Source organism: Cynocephalus volans, chromosome 4 (genome assembly GCF_027409185.1).
Source record: "Cynocephalus volans isolate mCynVol1 chromosome 4, mCynVol1.pri, whole genome shotgun sequence".
Classification (NCBI taxonomy): Eukaryota; Metazoa; Chordata; class Mammalia; order Dermoptera; family Cynocephalidae; genus Cynocephalus; species Cynocephalus volans.
Window position 1 is genome coordinate 117,079,460 of NC_084463.1, and position 21,866 is coordinate 117,101,325.

The 21,866-nt window shown below is 37.0% G+C and overlaps 1 protein-coding gene across 3 annotated transcripts in view; it reads right to left on the reverse strand.

Annotated features, from left to right (window-relative positions):
• Positions 1–21,866, reverse strand: part of PIK3C2A (phosphatidylinositol-4-phosphate 3-kinase catalytic subunit type 2 alpha) — a 106,261-nt gene that overhangs the window by 82,621 nt on the left and 1,774 nt on the right. The gene's annotated exons all lie outside the window — the stretch shown is intronic.

A 21,866-nucleotide genomic window follows, 5' to 3' on the forward strand; every position in this document is an offset into this window, starting at 1 on the left:
TCAGATAAGGTTTACTTTTATGCAAATAGCAAAAGATTTCATTTTGACTTGCTATTTGTTAAATTGCTCAAGAGCCAATTAGCAATAAAAATATCCAATATCCAATCAATAAAATAAATATTTATCAAAATATGTAAAATAACTGATTAAGGGTTTATAATATTCTAGAAATACTAAAAATGTATAATGTAACATAGATTAAAATAATAAGACAAAAGTGTTAAGGCTATAAGAAGTTGAATATTCCACTCAAAGGTTAAATTATGGCTGAATTCATCACAGTTTTTATTTTTTTAATTTTTATTTATTTTTTGGCAGCTGACTGGTACTGGGATCTGAATGCTTGATCTTGGTGTTATCAACGCCATGCTCTAACCAAATGAGCTAACTAGCCAGCTCCTGTCACATAGTTTTGATCACACTTCTGTTCTGATTATATGCAGTTAAATCAACAGTTATAATACCAAAATTTTTCCTTTTCAAAAAAATATCCTCAAATATTTTTATTAATGAAAAAACTACACGATAGTTTATTTTTAAACCTTCCCACAGATCAGTTTATAAAAATTTACTGTATACTCCTCTATTTAAGACAAAAACTTAATTCAGACCAAGTTTACCCTATGAAGTAATATGACCAATTAAAAGGTTGGTTATCTACTGTTTAACATAGGGCACATTTCCTGCTTCTAATCAATATGATACCAGGGCTAAACGTGGGTTCTGGACTCACACCACCTTGGTTTAAGAAGCTATAACCTTGGGCAAATGAAAATTTTTTTCCAGGTGTCTTAGTTTCCTAATTTTTTAAATGAAAAAACATCTATCCCCTAAATTATTACATGGATTAAATGAAATTATGCAACTCAAATTGCTTATCATTGGCCTTACATATAAGCATTAAACAAATGGTATCTATTATTAATCTAATCTAGGTATATCATTGATACACCTAGTTTATATACTGCGAAAGCATGATAGGCCTTCTTTACAGCCATGGTCTTTAGTTCTAGTAAATACAGTGCTTGTCTACAGTATATGCTCAATAAGTGCTTGATTAAAGGAGGTAAGGAAAAAACCAAAGCAAATTCATATTAATATAACAAATGAAAATCCTAGGTGTTGAGGTAAAACTACATAAAAAAATTATTAGTGATGAGGACATAAAGAAAGAGGTATTCAAGGAATATCCTTGGACTGTCCTTGGAGTATTACTTGGCAATTCTTTCATACAACTATAGTTTAATTCCTGAGGCATTTCACTGGAAAACTATTCCAAATTTTTCCCTTCTGTGATAAACAGCAAAACATAGGCACAATGCATACTTAATATTTGTACACTTCATTGTATGTAAACTTTATACCAAAAGAAAAAAACTGTAAACAAACATTGAATTCTTGCTAACTAAGCATGAAGTACTTAGTGGAAAGTACTGATGTCTATAATTTTCTTTGAAGTGCATCCAAAAAATAAGATTAATCAATGGATGGATAGAGGGAAGATAGATAGATAAATGTGATATGGCAAGTACAGGAAAATGTTAATAGTAAAATCTGGGTGAACAGTATATGGGTATTAACTCTGAAATTCTTTCAATGCAGCTGCCATGACTGAAAATTTTCACAATAAAATATTGGGTGGGGGAAATGGGCGCAAATTCCTCCCATTCCAATATACACCCCCATTTGCAATGTGATTTTATTGCTCCTCCCATAATGAGGTTGGGTCTACTTCTCTACTCTCTTGATCTGAATGGGCCTTGTGACTGGCTTTGACCAGTAGAATGCAGAAGTGGCACTGTCGAGAGTTCTAAGACTAGGTCATAAGAGGCTTTACTGCTTCAGCTCTTCCTCTCTTGAAATACTGCCATGTGAATGCTCACTAGGGATGAGAAAGAACTAGGAGACAGAAGCCCAGCCAACAGCCAGCACCAGCCACCAGACATGTGAGTGAAGCCACCATCTTAGACTGTCCATCCACACTCCAGATGACCACAGCCACATGACTGACCCAAGGCGAAACCAGCAGAAGAAACCACCCAGCTGAGCTCAAGCCAAATTGCTAACCCACAGAATCATTTTGGAATGGTTTTTTACACAGCAGTAAATAACTCATAAACCTTTTCTTCTTATGTTTAGAAAACAAAACTGAAGCCACTTAACTATGTAACAACAAATTTCTGTTTTAACTTGTACCACCACCACCTTCCTTCACTAAGTCCTCAGAGAATGAACAGTTCCCTTGACCTTTCTAAGGCTAACTCCTCCACTTATATCCTTAACCCCACTGAATTCTCCTCTACTTCCTAATCACTGATTGCCTCCCTTGCATTATTAATTTTTCATTTACTTGCTTCTGCTCCTCTGCCATAAAAATACTTAAGTTTTCTCCATATTAAGGGAAGAAAAATATTAACATTCCTCTTTAGACTCTAGAAGCTTCCATTTTATCACTGCCAAACTTCTCAAATGAGTGACCTAGAAAGTCCTTTCTTTACACATTCTGCACTGGAAAAACTGTACTTGTCTTTCAGGGCCCAATTACCTGAATACTGCCTCCTCTCTTGAAGCTCTTCATAAGCATCTCTTACCAGAATTTATCTTTTTAGTGTAACCAAAAATTTTTTGTCACAGTTTTCTTTTTCACTTTTTGCAGACTTTTTGCTGTTTTTGCCTGCACAGCATCCTTGCTTCTGGTAGTAGAACCTATAGTTTCCTTCCTAGAGACTGCTTATCTCCCTCTTATCCCACATAGTTAAAACAGGACTGGACCATCCCTACCGATCCCCAACCACTCCAGATGATCCAAGTCTGGCCCATCAGGGTTAACCACAGGACTTGTGGCTGAAAGTATCTGGAAGCTTTTCATTGAGATTGCTAAACTGATGAGATGTAAGCCTGGCACTGTTGTGTCCATATTTGTCACCACATGAAGAGATGCTGCCTAAGAATGAATCCGGGCCAGAAGAAAGTAGAGCTAAGATAAAATAGAGTAAGATAGATTCTGGATAATATCACATTAAATATTGGGATCCAGCAATACCCAAGCCCCATCTTTTCATTTTTTTTTTTTTGTCTTTTTCGTGACCAGCACTCAGCCAGTGAGTGCACCAGCCGTCCCTATATAGGATCCGAACCCGAGGCAGGAGCGTCACCGCGCTCCCAGCGCTGCACTCTCCCGAGTGCGCCACGGGCTCAGCCTCCCTCTTTTCATTTTTGTAAGCCAATAACTTCCTCTTTTCACTGACACCAGTTATGAGTTTCTACCATAATAACCAAAAAAAAAAGTCCCGATTAACACAGAATCTGTGAACCTGTGTGTCTACCCAACAGACTAAAAATAAGCTTCTTAAGTGCAAAGGCCCACTTGTTCATTTTTTAAGTTCCCCACAACATTTAAAAGCACCTTGCTTAATAAATATGAAATTTACCGAACATGTGTTTTAACATGAGGGAATAAGGATTGTTGGACAGCCCTGAAGAAGGAATTTCAGATGGCACAAGAGTATGAATATATGGTGGGAGAAACTAGTCAAGTGCAATCATGTGTTACTCAACACCATAATATACCACCTATTTTTCACAAAGTCAGATGGATTAAAACAAAATAGCATTTTACAAAGAGATGAAGATACTTAACTGTAATTCATTTTCCACAAGCATAAGGCAAACTTGTTACTTAAGTATTCTCCTGGTTACCATATTTGGTAATGACCATAATTTTGAAAGGGGGGAATCTTGACTTTTTTAATGAGATACACTGGCGAACACACTTGCTCTAAATATTTCAAATGAATGTTAACTCATTTACTGACAAAGGTATAAAATTAATAGTCTGAAATATATTTTGTCAGTGAATATGGTGTTTTTTTCACATCAATTTATTTGCTTGCTCTGTCTCTAGTATCAACACCCAACATGCTAAAGTAAATTCAACTCTAAATAGTAATAGTGAGCTATCTGTTAGCAGTTACATTATCATATCTTAGTTTTCCAAGAGGTTATCATGCATGTATGCTCAAATGGTAATAAAAAGGCTTATAAGACTGTACGAAAGTAACTGTGTGCTTCAGCTATTTTTCTGGGGCTGCTGCACTGACGTGCTCCACTAATTTTTTAAATAAAACGTCATTTGATGATAAACATTTTGCAGGAAATAATTTCCTACATGCTAATTCAAAATGAAAGCCTCGATGCTAATTCCCCTAATTCAAGCTGGGAAAGACAATATAACTAGTTTTTGAATGAGGATTGTATATCATCTGCCAAAGATCACAAGGCTGTACTACTTTGAGATTCTTCAAAAGAAAGCAATTAAACTATTCAGTTAAACTTTTTGGACATCATTTGCATACCCCAAAACAAGAATTAATTTAAAAGTTCTTGGCTTCTTCTGTGATAGACATTCATTTAAAATTTAAATTTAAATCTCAGAAAAAAATAAAACAAGTCAGTCCTGCTATCCATCTAAATGCCTTCTGATCTTAAAAATTCAAGATACATAAGAAAATGGAGAAACAATTATTTAAGTTCAACAACACAGATATTTCTCCTCTAAAATGAAAATGAAACTCAAAGAAAAATAAATTATGGTATCTCCATGGAACTGAATATTATACCGCCATTAAAAATAAAATTATTAAGGGAGCTGGCCAGTTAGCTTATTTGGGAGAGCGTGGTGCTGATAACACCAAGGTCAAGGGTTCAGTACCAGCCAGTCACCAAAAAAATAAAAATAAAATTATGAAGACTGAAGTAACCATGGAAAACAACAGGGACACACATTGCTGGGATGAATGTAAATTGGTACAACTGTTTCAGAAATCAGAGATTATATAAGAAAGTTGAAGATCCTGATACTCTGGTGATCCAGCAATTACACTCCGGAATATACAAGCGTACTTCAAAAAGTTCATGGAAAAATGGAATTGAAGGATAACGTGAATCTTTCCTTGAACTTTTTGAAGACCTCTCACATACCTTAAAGAAACTCATGCATATGTGCACCAACTATGTGTATAAGAACATTCATAATTGCCTTGCCCATAAATAGCCCAAACAGGAAATAACCCAAATCTCCACTGACCCAAACATGGATAAACTACAATATTTTCATATTCTATTTCCTTTTTTTTTTTTTTCTTTTCTTTTTTTTTGGTGGCTGGCCAGTACAGGGATCAAACCCCAGACGTTGGTGTCATCAGCACCGGACTCTAACCAACTGAGCTAACTGGCCAGCCCCCATGTTCTATTTCTACCCATAACACTTCTAACACGAAATGTGTGGGTTTTTTTTCACGCCAACAAGTTTCTCAATTCTATTTAATTCTGACACTACTACCCACAGTTGGTATCAGACACCACAGTTAAGTGCTCAGTCCCACAAGTCTGCCTGCACTTCAGATGACAGTCGCAAGCATTGGGTTTTCAGATTATCCATACTTGTATCTGCCTTGTCTACAAATCAGAGGTTCCTAAGAACCCCCCTCAATTTGGTAATTTGCTAAAATGGCTCACAGCACTCAGGTAAAGTTTACTTACAATTACTGGTTTATTATAAAGAACACAACTCAGGAAGAGCAAATGGAAGAGATACACAGGGCAAGGTATAGAAGGGTGGGAGTGCATAGAGCTTTCATGCCCTGTCTGGACACTCCACCCTCCCAGAACCTCAATATGTTCACCAACCTAAAAAGCTCTCCAAATCCATCACTTAAGGGTTTTTATGGAGGTTTCATTACACAGGCATGACTGATTAAATCACTGACCACTGGAGATTAACTCAATCTCCCCTCCCCTCCCCAATCCTCTAATCATGCCTTGGTCTTTCTGACAACCAGCCCCTGTCCTGAAGTTATCTAAGGGCCACCAATCATCTTATTAACATACAAAATACACTCATCACTCCAGAGATTCCAAGGGTTTTAAGAGCTGTGTACCAGAAATCAGGAACAAAAACCAAATAGAGTATTTTTTATTATGTCAGTTAACTCAATGGAATTCTATACGGCAATGTGAATGAATGAACTAGAGCTATACAAAAAAAAGGAGGGGGGAAACTTGGAAACATGTTGAGCAAATGAAGAGACAAAAAAATACATAAAATGACTTCATTCATATAAAGTTAAAAAATATGAAAAACTAAACTGTATTGTTTAAGAACGCTTATATAATAGTAAAACTGAAAAAAAAAGGAAAGGATTATTAAAAACCAGGATAGTGGTTACTCAGGGAGGGAGAATTATGGTCAGGAAGAAATACATTGGGGACTTCTGGAACACTAGCAATGTCCTCCTTCCTAACTTAGCAACTGGTTACACAAGTGTTTATAATTCTTTGTTAAATAATCACATACACTTTATGCATTTTTCTATGTGTTATTTCACAGTAAAAAAGAATCCACTCCCTACATATTTCAAATACCACATACTCATATATATATAATACATGGTATGTAGAAAATAACAAAGAACAGCTGCATTGAAAATAGTATGTGGCAGTTTTTTCCCTCACATGTGGCAAATTATGTGAACACAAGAACGTCAATTAGGAAAGTTTACCTTTTTAGTGATGCCATAAAAAATACAAATGAGAGCTATACTGCCCCCTTTTCATTTGCCAGTCTATAGGCTAAATTAAAGACATTTTCCTTCCTCATTAAGGGATCTGGAGAAAGGGTAAGTAGGAGTGCAAAAGAAAATAATAAACTTTATAAAATATGGTTTCTCAAATTTTCACTATCTGTGAATCAAAGGGCATTGTACACAACATGGACAATCAATTTACGTAAAAAATATTCATTGCATTTTAAAATACATGTAAAGCATTAAAAAATGAACAGTAAGATACTCCAATCAGTGATAGAGATGACTGCACACACTCACCATTGTGTGTATAACCACTACATTTATGTCACTTCTTATTTCTGTTAAATTAGAAACTCCTAATTCAATTATAGCTTGTCAGGAAGGTAGTAGTGTTTGGTGGTGGCTCTATCATATAGCTAAAGATATTTACATAAAATATAAGCTGTACCTTCAAAATATTTCCGAATCCAAACATTTTTTCATCATGTTGCCACTACCATCCTAAACCAACCAACCAACAACTCTTCCTCTTGCCTGGATTACTGAAATGGCCTCCCAACCTGTCTCCCTGCTATATTTAACCTCTCCATCCCCCACCTTCAGGCTATCCTCAACACAGTAGCCCGAGTGATCTTGAAAAACCCAGATCTTGGGCTTCTGGTCAAGATGGCAGAATAGACAGTACCCAGCGTCCCTCTCTCCCACATAGCAACCAATTTACAACTCTTAAAAAGCAATGACAGCTAAGCTGGGGCCACTAGAGATCAGCGGAAGAGCAGGAGAGACCTATGGAGTGCATGAAGGCAGGAGAAGTCACAATGAGAGAAAGAAGGAACCGCTCCGGCCATCTCAAGCCCCGGCCGCTTCCAGGCTGGAGCTGGTGACCACACGGAGCAGGAGCTGGCAAAAGCTGCAGCTGTGCCCTTCGGATGAAGTTGCTTGGAGGCAGCAGGCGAGAAGAGGTCCTTGGTGGCCCTCAGGCCAGCAATACCACTAACAGGGTTCCTGTGGACCCACACAGGAGCGAGGAGCCACAACAATTGAATAAAGGAGCCACTCAAAGGCCAGTGAGTCATCACAAGGAACCGGCACACAGTCCCTCTTATGAGAAGTGTTTGGAACATGGGTGGTGGGGGAGATGGGCTCACCAAAAGAACTCTGTGGCACAGCAAGGACAGCTAATCTGTCCCCCAATCAGCATAGGATCACTCAGTGGAGACTGGTCTGGAATACAGAACTGCAGGGGGTGCAGTTTGCTGAAAAGACTCAGGCTTGGATCATAGTTTCTACACAACCCAGGTGCACTGGATCTCACAAGAGCCAAAAGTACATAGAAAGTAAACCATTAAAACCTGAGCTGCACAAAAAGCCTTCCCCAGGAAATCAACAGCAAAGCAACAATTTAGCTCAACCACAGAGCTCAAGTACTGGTCCCCACAGGAAGTTTCCCCATTTTAGAAGTAAGCAAAGGGCAACAAATTAGTTCCAGTGCAGAGTTTAAGTGTTTAAGAAACAGAAATAATCCAACACAGAACTGAAAGAAAAAACAAAATACCCAAAGATCAGAGACAAAGTTTGATATTAACTAGCAAAGGTCTCACATCACTAAAGAACACCTATAAAACCTAGAAGGACCAGAAGTCCTCTAGGCTACTAAGCCAGGGAGTGCTGAAGGCCTCAGCCATGTCCCCCGACACCTGCAAACAGTCCCAAGGGTCGGGGTCTTACAGCCTCAGCCACACACCCCCCAAAACCCACAACCTGCCCAGCAATGACCACCAAGCTATGGCAGGAAGCGCCCCAGGCTCCCAAGCTAGGGTGGTGTGGGGGTGAGGGCTTCAGCCACACCCTTCTGACATCGGCACCCAGCTCAGCAATGACCAGGCCACCCTGGAAGCCCCCTGGTCTCCCATGCAGGAATGAGGGAGGTGCCATAGGCCTCAACTCCACCCCTCCTCCTTCCTTTCCTCCTTCTACCACCCTATTTCCTTCCCCCTTCCCCTTCTCCCCCTCCCCCCAGCTGCTCCACAACATCATCATAGAATGTAAAAAAATATTAATAAATAAACTTTAAAAAAAAAACCTAGATCTTGTCACTCCTCTGCTCAAAATTTTCAGTATCTCCTATCTCACTCAGAGAAAACATAAAACCTTTACAATGGTCCACCAGGCACTTTGATATTTGGTCCCCCTATTAATTCTCTCCTCTAACTCTCCCCTCTGCTCCTGTCACAATGGCCTCCTTGTTGTTCCTCAGATACATTATGCTTCCAACACAGGGCCTTTGCTCTTCTGTTCTCTCTGACTGGACAGCTCTTCCCTGGAAGAGCTGAATGGCTTACTCCCTCGTCTCCTTCAAGTCTCTACTGGAAAGGTAACATCTGAGTAAAACCCTCCCTGATAAACTAGTTAAAACTGCAACTTTCTCCAACTTCACTGCCTATGCACTTTACTTATTTTCTCCTTAGCATTTAGTATCACCCAGTATACTTTTATTTACTGATTTTGTTTATTGTCTGTCTTTCCCCTCTAGACTATAAATTTCAAGAAACTGGGAAGTATGTGTTTGGTTCATTGCTGTATCCCTAGCACCCTGATCCAGCAACAAAAAAGCTTTCATTGCAATATTTGTTAAACAAAGAGGACCTGGCCGGTTAGCTCAGTCGGTTAAAGCATGGTGCTAACACCAAGGTCCAGGGTTCAATCCCTGTATAAATAGACATATATGTCAAATAAATTTAAATCTACTATGGATATTAGTAAGCAATTCTTCACTGTAGGGGTCCTTCAATATTCTGTCGGATACTTAACAGTACACAAAAGTACCACATTCAAAATGAATACTTTAACTTAGGAGACACAGTAAGTAGATTTTTAATCCACTCTTGTTGCATTCATTTTCACATAAAATGTTTGGGAGCCATCTTAAATGTACCAAATAATAAGCCACCAATTTCTTTCTCAGAGGGAAGAAAATAACGTGTATGTATTCTCAGAATTGTTCTCCACAGCCACATGGTCCTTTTTAGTCAGACTAAAACACACTATTTTGTACAGTTGGCCCTCTGTATCTGTGGATTCCACATCTGTGGGTTCAACCAACCCGCAGATTGAAAATATTCAGGAAAAAAATTCCACAAAGTTCCAAAAAGCAAAATTTGAATTTGCCACACACTGGGTACTACATTGAATCCATGTGAATAAAGTGATATATAGGCATTGTATTAGGTATTATAAGTAATCTAGAGATGACAAAGTATATGGAAAGATGTGCATACGTTACATGCCATTTTATATCAGGGACTTGAGCACCAGCAGGGATCCCAGATCCAATCCCCTGAGGATACTGAGGGATGACTGTACTGGTCTTGGGCTCAATAGAGCAATTTCTTAGAGACACATTTTTAGGCATTATCCATGTACAGCTGAAGATCTGAAGTCCTGGAAGTAGCTGAGAGTGCACTGGGAGAATGTGTAGAGCAGAGGGAGAAAAAAGATGCAGAGAAAATCATGATGGCCACTAATACTTAGGCAGGAAACAGAAACTTAGAGGGAAGTAACAGAAAGGTGTAAAGAGAATAGTGTCCTGAGAAGGAAATGGTCAGTACTGTCAGAAACTATAGAGAAGTGACATAGGATGAAGACTGGAAAAAAACACTGTAGATCTGAGAGCTCCTTAATGATTTTGTAAATAGCTTTATTAAGATATAATTCACTTATTGTAAAATTCACCCTTTTTAGTTGTTTTTAGTACAACAATCTCTCCCCATCCATGGTTTTGTTTTCCACTGCTTCAGTTACCCCTGAGTCTGAATTATATCATCTCACATCATCACAAGGGTGAGTACACTACAATAAGACATTTTGAAAGAGAGAGACCATATTCACATAACTTTTATTACAGTATACTGTTATAATTGTTCTATTTTCTTATTATTTTGTTAACCTCTTACTGTGCCTAATTTATAAATTAAACTTAATCACGGGTATATATGCACAGCAAAAAACATAGTATATATAGGATTTGGTACTATCCAATGTTTCAGCCACTGGGGGTCTTGAGATGTATCCCCCACGAATAAGGGGGTCTACTATATATTCACAGAGTTGGCAACCATCATCACTGCCAAATTTCAGAATACCTTCATCACCCCCAAAAGAAACCCTGTACCCATTAGCAGTCACTCCTCATTTTCCATCTCCCTCATTAGTGATTTTTAAAGAGGACAGTTTTAGAGAAGTGTGGAAAACTGAAAAAAAAAAAAAAAAAAGTAAGAAATTACAGGTAACAAGGGCATATTATTCTTTCGATTTTTTCACAATAAAGGGAACTAGGAGAGAGAAGTAAATACGAGGAGGTGGTGTCAGGAATGGCTGTATAAAATGGGAAAGGCCTTCAACATGTGGTAGGCTAAAGGGAAGGATTCAGGAGACAAAGACTGAAAGGCAAAGAGATAGAAGATAAATACTAGCTCAGATACTGGATACAACTGAATCAGAAGCACAGTAGGAATGTCTGATTTGGAAAGGAAGACACGCCTTAGGAGACTGAGGTGATCTAAGTGAGGAACTACTAAGCCAATAACTAAAAATGGGGGACGGGGAGAAGCCAATGGTGGGAAGCAGATTTATTTTTCACTATCTAAACTTTGACAGAGTTTTTAATTTGTTATCATTTGCATGCTTTACTATTTCAAAACAAAGGTGATAAACATGTAATAGATGGATTTTTCGATTAGGATATGAAACATGGCAAGAGACTGTCACTCTCATCCCAAAAAAAAAAAGCAAGCTACATGAGCTGAAAAACAATAGCTTCAAGACATATCATAGTGCAGAGGACACAAAAAAAACCTAATGAATTAAATTTCAAAAACTGGAAAACCCTTCATAGGAGAAAGAGGCCCGCTGTTACTCTCATCCCTGGTGCGGCAGCAGGAAAAAGAAATGCACGGTAGACAGGGATAAGAAAAAACAAGACTTTCAACAAATTTTTAATGACCATGCGTAGGTAAGCATGACAGATTAGAATTGTGAGAATGGTAGAGGTAAGGCTGAGTGATCTAAGTGCTGGATTAAGAATTACAAGGAACCCCAGGCGTGGAACAAGTATGTACCCACCCACCAACTTTCCTACAGCTCTTCATTAAATGCACAGGTAGCCCATCAAAACTGGGGACAAGGCAGAGGAGCTGAAAGAGATCCCCCCTGAAGTATGTAGGCCTCCCCCTAATGTGAGGGAGTCATCCTCCGAAAGAGGGCTAGCAGGTGAGCAGAGAAAAATACATCGGAGGTACTCCAAGCTTTCAGTTATCAAAGGCTGGGGATGAGGCTGGAGAGCTGAGAAAAAGGCCTCCAAGGCATTCTAGGCCTTCATAGAATATAAAATAGCTGCCCTCCAGAGGCCAGGATAAGGGCAGCAAGGCACAGATCTCCTGAGATAAAGAAAGGCAGGAAGCAACAGTAAGGAACAAAGAGAACTTTACAGTGACCCATGGTTCTGCCCCAAAGTATAGGAACCCAGTGGTGAACTGAATTAAACTAAAGCAACAAAGCACAGACCCATCTTATAAATCAGACTTATTCAATTCAGAGGCCTGACAGAATAAAGGGCATTTTGGAGGCAAATATTAAGTATACTTCAGGATCTACCGTTGTTTTATAAGTTGTCTACCATACAATCAAAGATTATGAAACACACAAAGAAGCAAAAAAACGTGATCCATAGTTAAGGCAACAGTCAAAATAAGCAGATCAAGATGGCCCAAATGTTGGAATTATTAAACAGAAACTTTAAAATAATTATGATAAAAATACTAAATTATCTAGTAAGAAAAGTTGGACAACATGTATGAAGAGATGGGGAATTTCAACAGAGTGATACTATATTTTTAGTTTATAGTTTCACTATAGAAAAGAATAAAAAAGTAATACTAGGGCTGGCCAGTTAGCTCAGTTGGTGCTGTTAACACCAAGGTCCTGTATCCCTCTATTGGCCAGCTGCAAAAAATAAATAAACAAACAAACAAACAAATTCGGGGGGGGGGGTTGGTGAATAAAATAACATGTCTGAGTTCTGTGGGACAATTTCAAATGGTCTAACATGACATGTAGTTGGAGTCCAAGAAGAAGAGGAAAGAGAATAGAAGAAATATTTAAGAAAAAATGGTCCAGAACTTTCCACAAGTGAAAAAAGACATTAACCAAACAAATCTAAAAAGTTCAGTGAAATCCAAGCAGAATAAAAATGATACTAGAGAATGAACCTAATGGGGTCATAAAGTAATGCAGATCAAATGACTACTTGAAAGAAACAGCTTCTGTTCTTATTAATATTCATGAAGTAAAGGTCAAATCAATTTATTATTTAGAGTCCATTCCTAAAGAAACCAGGGAGGAAAGTCTTAATTTTAAATCTCGTGTAATAAAGAATTTAGGGGCTGGCCAGTTAGCTTACTTGGTTAGAGTGTGATGCTGACAACATCAAGGTCAAGAATTCTGATCCCTTACCAGCCAGCCACCAAAAAAAAGGCGGGGGGGGCAAGCAACCATATATCATAGGAACTGGCCAGTTAACTCAGTTGGTTAGAGTACAGTACTATAAAACCAAGGTCAAGGGGGTTCGGATCCCCCTACCGGCCAGCTGCTTAAAAAAAAAAAAATTAGCATTGCCCAAAGAAAGGTTTTTGCTTTTTTGCCCTTGGTGTCTGGGAGGTAATCTATGTCATACCTGACAGGAGTGTCTTTGTTTAAGATGGGGCTGGCCAGCCAGAAATACCAACCATGTGATTTAGGATGGAGACTTTGGGTCATGCAGTGTCAGTCTAAATACAACCTGGAGACTGAGTTCAAACACATAGGCAATCCATTAATCAACCAGGCTATGTAATAAAGCCTCAATAAAAAAAATCTGGAAACTGAAGCTCAGGTGTGCTTCCCCAGCTGGCATCACTCCACACATACTGTCACACAATGACACTGGAAAAACAATGCATTCTGACTCCATGGGTCGAGAGCACGAGAAGCTCTATGTTTGGAACCTTCCTGAACTTCGTTCTATGCACTCCTTTCCTTGACTGATTTTAATCTATATCCCTTTCCCTGTAATAAACCATAACCATGAGTATAATAGCTTTTGATGAGTTTTATGTGTCCTTTCAGCAAGTTATCAAACCTAAGGACGGTTTTGGAAATCCTCGCCCAAACTTACAGTTTGTGTCAAAGAAGCAAGTGTGGTTTTATGGAGGACTATGCCTCAAACTTTGCAGTTTGGCTAACTCTGAGCAGATCTCCATAAAAGTTTTAGGTTCAGTTAATGATGAAAGCTAACCAAAAACTCAGGCCTAAAGAAATGTACGAGCTCACCTATTTGTTTAAACATGTGTTTATAGATGACACTCTTGCTCTTCAGGGAACTGCTGATATAGTAAAGTTATACTCTCCTAGGAACCAACCTCGTGAATCAATCTAATCATAGACTTTATTTAACAAGCTGAATAAGCTACATTACAACTAAACTCAACCCCATCTCATATTTCATACAACCCTTTTAACATATGAGAAAATAATTACTTCTCGTCCATCAACTACAAAGAATCCCCACAAAACACTGTTATTGAAAGATGTTTGTTATTTATTAAGCCTCGGCACTAGTCAACCACTTACAACAAATATATTATTTGACTTTAAACATTCAGCCAACTACTGAATAATTGTTTTCACAGTTCTTTCAATAACAACTAACCCTGAAGAGCCCCCCTCCCCACCCCCAGTTAGAAACTGACATTCCCTGAAGATTATTTCCTTAGAAATCAGCTTTGTTATTCAATCAAGTTTTACATTTGAGAGTCATCCTTAAATCCAAAGTTGTTAATAGAAATTCAATTTAAAAATTGCTAAATACAGGCATCATGGACTAACAAATGATAAGGACTCTGAGTTAGAAGAAAAGAACTGAGTTTTCCCCAGCTCTATTGTAACTAGCTATTTCTACTTGGATTAGATACTTCACCTCTCAGGACCCCAATTTTTCAAGGTTAGACACTGAATGATAAGATTAATTCTAACTCCTAAATTCTGTAATATTAAATTTGACTTGGAATATTTAATCCTTTTATCCAAATTTAGATATGTAAATGTGCAGTTGTATTTCTAGGTTGAAGGTATGACACAATGTAACTTCCTCATTTGAACCGTACTTAATTTTATTCTGTTCATTTCTAATGAAACTTTTTTTATAATAATTAAGAATAAGTTTACCAGTCAGCCGCAAGAAAGAAAAAAGAGTAAATTACTAAGCTCAACTATCAAAAATCAAAATCTTCTCCCCCCAATCTTAAAATCTCCATCTACCAATAAGAACTTTTTATAATTAAATTTAATATACCTCCAAGGGAGGAGGAGGGAGACACTGCTATACTTAATTATTAGGGGTAATAGGAAGTCAAAGGTGGATTTCAAGCAGAGATATTTATGTGATCTGATTTACACTGTTCAAAGATCCCTACTGCTCTATGGAAGATAGATAAAGGAAAATAAAAATGGAAACTGGGAGACCAATTAATAGATAACTGAAATATTCTAGAGGAGAATCAATAATGACTTGGACTAGGATGACAGCAGTAGAAATGTTAAGAAGTGGTTTGATTCAATCAAATAAATGAAATAAGTTTAGATAGTAAATGAAATGGAAAAAAAAAACCCCACTAATCTGATAGAGAATGATTTAGTGCAGTTGGGGTAGGGGTGGGATAACATTTTTAATAGTGTAGTTAGGGAAAAGATGAAATTGGAGCCACAAGCTGGGCATAAGAAAGAGTGAGCCACTGGAAAAGCTAATAGAGTTTTCACAATCTTCTTCACAAGTTTAAAGATGGGTGAGTCTAGGCTGGCTCCCACCCCACTCTTTAACTTCCACACCATTCTATTATTATGATTATGTACTGCACAAGTACTACAAGCACATTAATAAAGGCCTTAATTCTCCTACTTTGGCAAAAAGTAATGACTACACTGTAGTCTAATAAGCACTAGCAGTCGTTATTCCACCTTCTGCCCTTAGGAGCAACATTCTACACATGAGGTACTCACAACCAGGGCATCCATCCAGAACAACTTCTATGTCTGCATATGTGTGTCATCACTGTGTTTGGGAGGGGGACAAGGAAGGTGGAATATGTCTGTCACAGCAAGAGGTCACTACTGAATGTCATTCTGCTGACGAAGCAGTTTTCAATCTAATTCAGAATCCCAACAGTACTACTGCTTTGTGGAGATAATTACTGAACTTTGGACTACTTCATGGTTCATTCATTTGACATGAATCATTACATATACTTTGACATTACCCCAATTCCAACATGACAAGTAACAGTAAAGCTTTTGTGCTGAATGTTATGGTATATGCCTGCATTTCCAACATGGTTTAAGATAGGGAAAAAATAAAACGGAGTTGCAACCAAGAAACCCAAAATAGGGAATAATGATAAACAATGAAAAACTGATACAAATATTTCTAGAATTTTCCCCCCAAACTCAATCAATTACTATGGCTAAAAAAATTTTCTTTTCACATGACATCAATAGTCACATGAAATTGACAGTTTTATAGAACAGTGATAACAGAGAGGAGAAAGAACCATGTACCTAAGTAGTAAAACCTGAGCTCAATATCAGATCTTCCTCTTATTAACTGTGTGATTTTAATTAAGCAAGTTACTTAATCTCCCTTTGCCTTTAGTTTTCTCATCTGTAAAATGCAGGTAACATCTCATAGTGTTTTTAGGGTTAAATAAAATTTCATACACACACACACACACACACACACACACGTACTTCAGAAAGTTTGTGGAAAGATAGACTTAAAGGATAATATAAATCTCCATGAATTTATCGAAGTAGCCCCACACACACATAAAATTAAATATATAATAGGCACTAAAAATACATATATTTGCCCAATTATTGAAACAAACATCAGTATGTTTCTGCTACTAAAAAAGGCAGCTTATTGCCAATAAGCACTCGAAAAGATGCTCAACATCATTAGTCATTAGGGAAATGCAAATCAAAACCACAATGAGGGGAACTGGCAGGTTAACTAACTCAGTAGAGTGTGGTGCTGATAACACCAAGGTCAAGGGTTTTGATCCATCAAAAAAAAAAAAAAAAAAAACCACAATGAGATACCACTTCAAACTTACTAATGACTATAACAACAACAACAACAACAACAACAAAAAAACCCAGAAAATAACAAGTGGTGGTAAGAATGTGGAGAAATTGGAACCCTCATACTTTGCTGGTGGGGGAATGTAAAATGGTGCAGCCACTTTGGAAAATACTTTGTTTTCTCAAAAAATTAAACACAGAATTACCATATGATCTAGCAATTTCATTCCCAGACATATATCCAAAAGAACTGAAAACAGGGATTCTGATACTTATACATTAACGCTCATAGCCGCATTATTTATAATAGCCAAAATGTGGAAACAAACCAATATCCAAAACGAATATACAAAACGTGATACACATATATGATGGAACATTAGTCATTAAAAAAATAATGATACATGCTACAACATGGATAAACCTTGAAAACATTATGCTAAGTGAAATAAGCCAGATACAAAAGGACAATTATTTTATCATTACACTTACACGAAATATCCAAAATAGGTAAATTCATAGAGAGAGAAAATAGGTTAATGGTTACCAGGGACAAGTGGTAGTAGGGGATGAATAGTTAATGTTTAATGGGTATGGAACTCCTGTTTGGAGTGATGAAAATTTTCGGAAATAGATAGTGGTGATGGTTGTACAACATTGTGACTATAATTAATGCCACAGAACTGTACACTTAAAAACTGATAAAATGACACATTTTGTTATATATAACTTATCACAATAAAAGTCATTAGAAAGTTATCATCTTGACAGAAACCTTCACAGTTTCCCATCTTCAAAAAACTTAATCGTAGAACCTTGTGGTTTTGACAATTAGCAAAAATTAATAGTGTACATACATAAAAAAGTAATAGGGGAAACCAGATCCAGCATTCACGGGAATTCTCCTTACTATCTTGATAATTTTTCTTTAAGTCTAAAACTTAACAATTTTTCTGTAAATTTTCTAAAAAAGTTTATTAAAAACGTGCCATCTTATTAAATCTCAAAAGCATTATGCTAAATGAAAGAAGCCAGACTCAAAAGGCTACATACCAAAAAAAGAAAAAGAAAAAGACATGGCTATATACTATATCTGCCCGTTTACGTGATACTCTAGGAAAGGCAAAACTATAGTAATAAAAAACAAAGGTGTTGTTGCCAGGGACTGGGGGATGGACAGAAGGTATTAACTAAAAAAGGGTATAAAGAAACTTTTTGCACTGATAGAAATAGTCAACATTTAATTGTGGTGGTGGCAGTTACACAACTATCACTGTTTTTCATAATTCAAAAGAACTATACACCTAAAACAGATAAATTTTACTATATGTAAATTATACCTCAATAAAGATGACTTAAAAAAAGAACCCTAAACAATTGATGTGTCATGTCATACATTTCAATATATGCAGAATTCTAGTCTGATAAATGACATTATGATATCCAGTCAGATGAAAATAAGCTATTCCATATTCCCTAGAGCCAAAGAGCACCTTTTCTCAACTCAACACTGTAGTCTAAAAAAGACTTACACTAAACTGTAAAGAGGTATCAGAAAGGTTATAAACTATATCATGAACATCTATAAAGTGACTTAGTAAATAAATCATTGTAGTTATGGCTTGCTATAGTTTCAATGTCCCCTGCAAACTGATGTTGGAATTAATTGCCACTGTGATGGTATTAAGAGGTGGGACCATTAAAGGGTGACTTTAAAAGGCAAACCATCATGAGTGGATAAATGTCGTTACTGCATTAGAAGGTTATTGGAAGAGTAGGTTGTTATAAAAGTGAGTTTGGCCCTCTCTTACTTGCTTGCTCTTGCCCTCTTGTGCCCTTCTGTTACTTGCTCACTCTTGCCTTCTCGTGCCCTTCTGCCTTCTGCCAAAGGCCTTTAACAGCACAAAGGCCCTAACTAGATGGCGGCACCATGGTCTTGAACTTCCCAGCCTCCAGAACCATAAGCCAAAGAAATTTCTGTTCATTATAAAGTACCCAGTCTGTGGTATTCTGTTATAGTGACACAAAATGGACTAGGACATGGCTACTCACAGCACTATGGTTTTGCTTACAGGAATAGTTAACTCTTCCTCAAAGCTTATCATGGGGGGAAAAAAACATGTTTTACATAATTCCAAAAACTGTAAATAAAACATTTGATAAAATGTGCTTTCGTATTCCCTAATTAGACACTCATTTTCAAAACTAAGTGTGTCTCTCTCTCCCATCAATATCCATGTTTTTTCCCCACCTCAGCAGAAAGTACCTGCATTGATTTCCCTCTATAGTCTCCTCTCATTTATTTCCCATAGCATTTTATCTTGAAAAAAGATTTTATCTTTGCTTTTTCCTCTCATTTCACAGTAGAACTTTACTAATACTTAATTTCTTCCTGCTTCTACTGGTATTTTCTGAAGGTAAACTGCCAATTTCTGTTTTTATAGGAAAGTACTTTTTTTTTTTTAATGAACTGTTTCAATTAGGATTTCCCATACTGCATATTTTAAAATTATGTTCTTAACACTGCCTATTCTTTTCTCTTCTCACAGTCAAATTCTTTATCAAGTCCCTACTCATTTCACAACAGGAAGAGGCATAACACTGCTGCTTATTTATAGTCACCGACCTCTCTTTCAGCCCTCTTAACCTTCCACGTCTGCCACACTACTCGAGCCACAATGAATTCACAGCCTTGAGATAAGATTTCCTGAATCATCCGGATAATATAAAAGTTCTTACAACTGGCCTATAAACTCTTTATTGCAGATGTCTATTTATTCTCATCTCTTACTTCACCTCTATCCTGTTGTCATTGTTTCAAATAAGCCTTGTAAATCCTTCCTGAAACCTATACTCTATATTCTCTTATCTAAGTTTTTCCCTGTACATTGAAATAACACTGTCCTGGAAACCTAATCACCTTCTTCTTTCTATAGTAACAGTTTAAGATCTAAAACCTTTACTCCAAAATAAAAAATCTTGCCTAATTAACTCTTCTATTTTCAACATAACTATACTATTCCTTACATCTTTTCTTTCCCATTAACACATTTTTCAATAACTAAAGTACTTTCTGCTATATGGGTCGTAGCTGGTCCCTCCTTAGTTGAGATATAAACATCCTAAGGCAGGAAGTACCCATTCTTTAACACATACTCCAAAAACCTAGTACATGCTATATATCATCCATATAAAGAGATACAATGAAAAGAACACTGGGCTTAGCATTTAAGACCTGGGTTCAAGCAATTCCTCTAAAGTATTATGCTAAACAAATCACAATGTCTTCGGGCCTCATTTTCCCCTTCAAGAAAATGGGAATATTTACTCTATTTACTTCACAGTACTGTGGATGGGGGGAGCATTAGTCAATCTATAATCATCAATCAATACAAATTTAAGGATGTTATTTACTTTATTGCTAATCATAGTTATCTAAAATAAGCATCTAGTGTTTTTTAACCAAAATCAGTGCACAGCAAATTAAGTTAATCAACACTGTACATTATTCATTCATATCAATAATGTAACTGTACTGTAAGAATAACACAGAACTTTATGTTTAATAGTAAGGATGTTAATTATATAGTATCTTAATGCATTCTCAAGGTTAAAAGATAAATACTTACTGCTAAGCCAACAATAACAGCCTTCCAATCCATTAAAGCAGTGTTTAAAAATCCCACTTGTTTTTGTATCCAAATAGCTAAATTTAAAATTTAAAAAATCCAAAAAGTAGTTTAAAATGGTATAAATCTCCTTTTAACTGCCTAAAATGTCTGTGTGCACTCTCTCTGTATACATCTGTGTTCTGTATACATCAAGTTAGAAAAACACATTGTGTAGAAAAAGGATACAAAGTATATATAAATGCACAAAATAAAGATATCAAAAATGTAACTCCACCACAGAGGCAGGGAAAACAAAGCTTCTTCTAGTCCCAACCACAATCCTGCAAACAACCTGAGAAATACCTACTACAATATTTCCAAGTACAACCATAATTCCCCTCAAAAGACCATCATATATGAATACCATCAAAATGATTAGAAATTATAAATTACCAGTAATATATTTCTCATAGGAGTTGCTTTTCCTTTTCAAGCAGGAACCCAAGACAGAAAAGCAAACTTTTCATAGTCTAGATCTACACTGTCCAATGTGGTAGCTACTAGCCTCATGGAGCTACTGAGTGCTTGAAAGGCAGCTCCTCTGAATTGCGATGGGTTGTAGGTGTATACACACCAGATTTCAAAGACTTAGGGGAAAAAATAATGTAAAATCTCTTACATATGTGACTTGCATTTGTGGTTCACATAATATTTCTATTGGACAGTACTGCTTTAGACGTAGTCAAATCTTGAATAAGAAAAGGGTACCCAAGGTATTAAGCAGCTTGCTCAGTAACTCATTGCTTGGTAGTAGCAGAGCAGCACCTAGAAGCTGATCACATTTATCCATCCTGTCCTCATTAACAGAAGGAATTCATCCTTTAAGACTCAATTTGAGCATCGTCTTCCTCATGAAACCCACTCTCATTCCCTCTCCATTTCCTAGACCTGGTGATCACATCCTTTTTCAGCACTTTAGACTTACCACTGCCCTTATAACCGTACTGTTATAATTTGTACGTCTGTCTTCCCAGATGAACCAGAGAACATACTGAGGGCAAGCACTGTCTCATTCATTTTTCTACCCCTGGAACTCTTGCAGTGCCGTGCACCCTTGCAAGCCCTCTGGAACTCTAAGATTTTTCAGAGGGTTAATTTCTAGCCCTGCTCAGGTACAACTATCAAATCAAATCACCTACTGTGTAAATGCACTGCACTAAAACATTCACCTTCATCATTTACCTGCCTTAAGTTCTTTTTGGAATATGGTAAATTAATAAAATGGATAATTTATGTTATCAAAGCCAGACAAGTTACAAAGCATTTTAAAAAACGGCTTTGTGCTACTGCTGCTCTGAAAGGTTGGTCTGATGCTTTGATAAGAACTCTGAGCTCTTGGAAAATTTAACACTTCCTTTAGGTGTTAAGTTCACTTACTAAATGTGCTTACTTATTAAGTGCACAACACTGTGCTAAAGAAAGATTCCTGGACATGGGA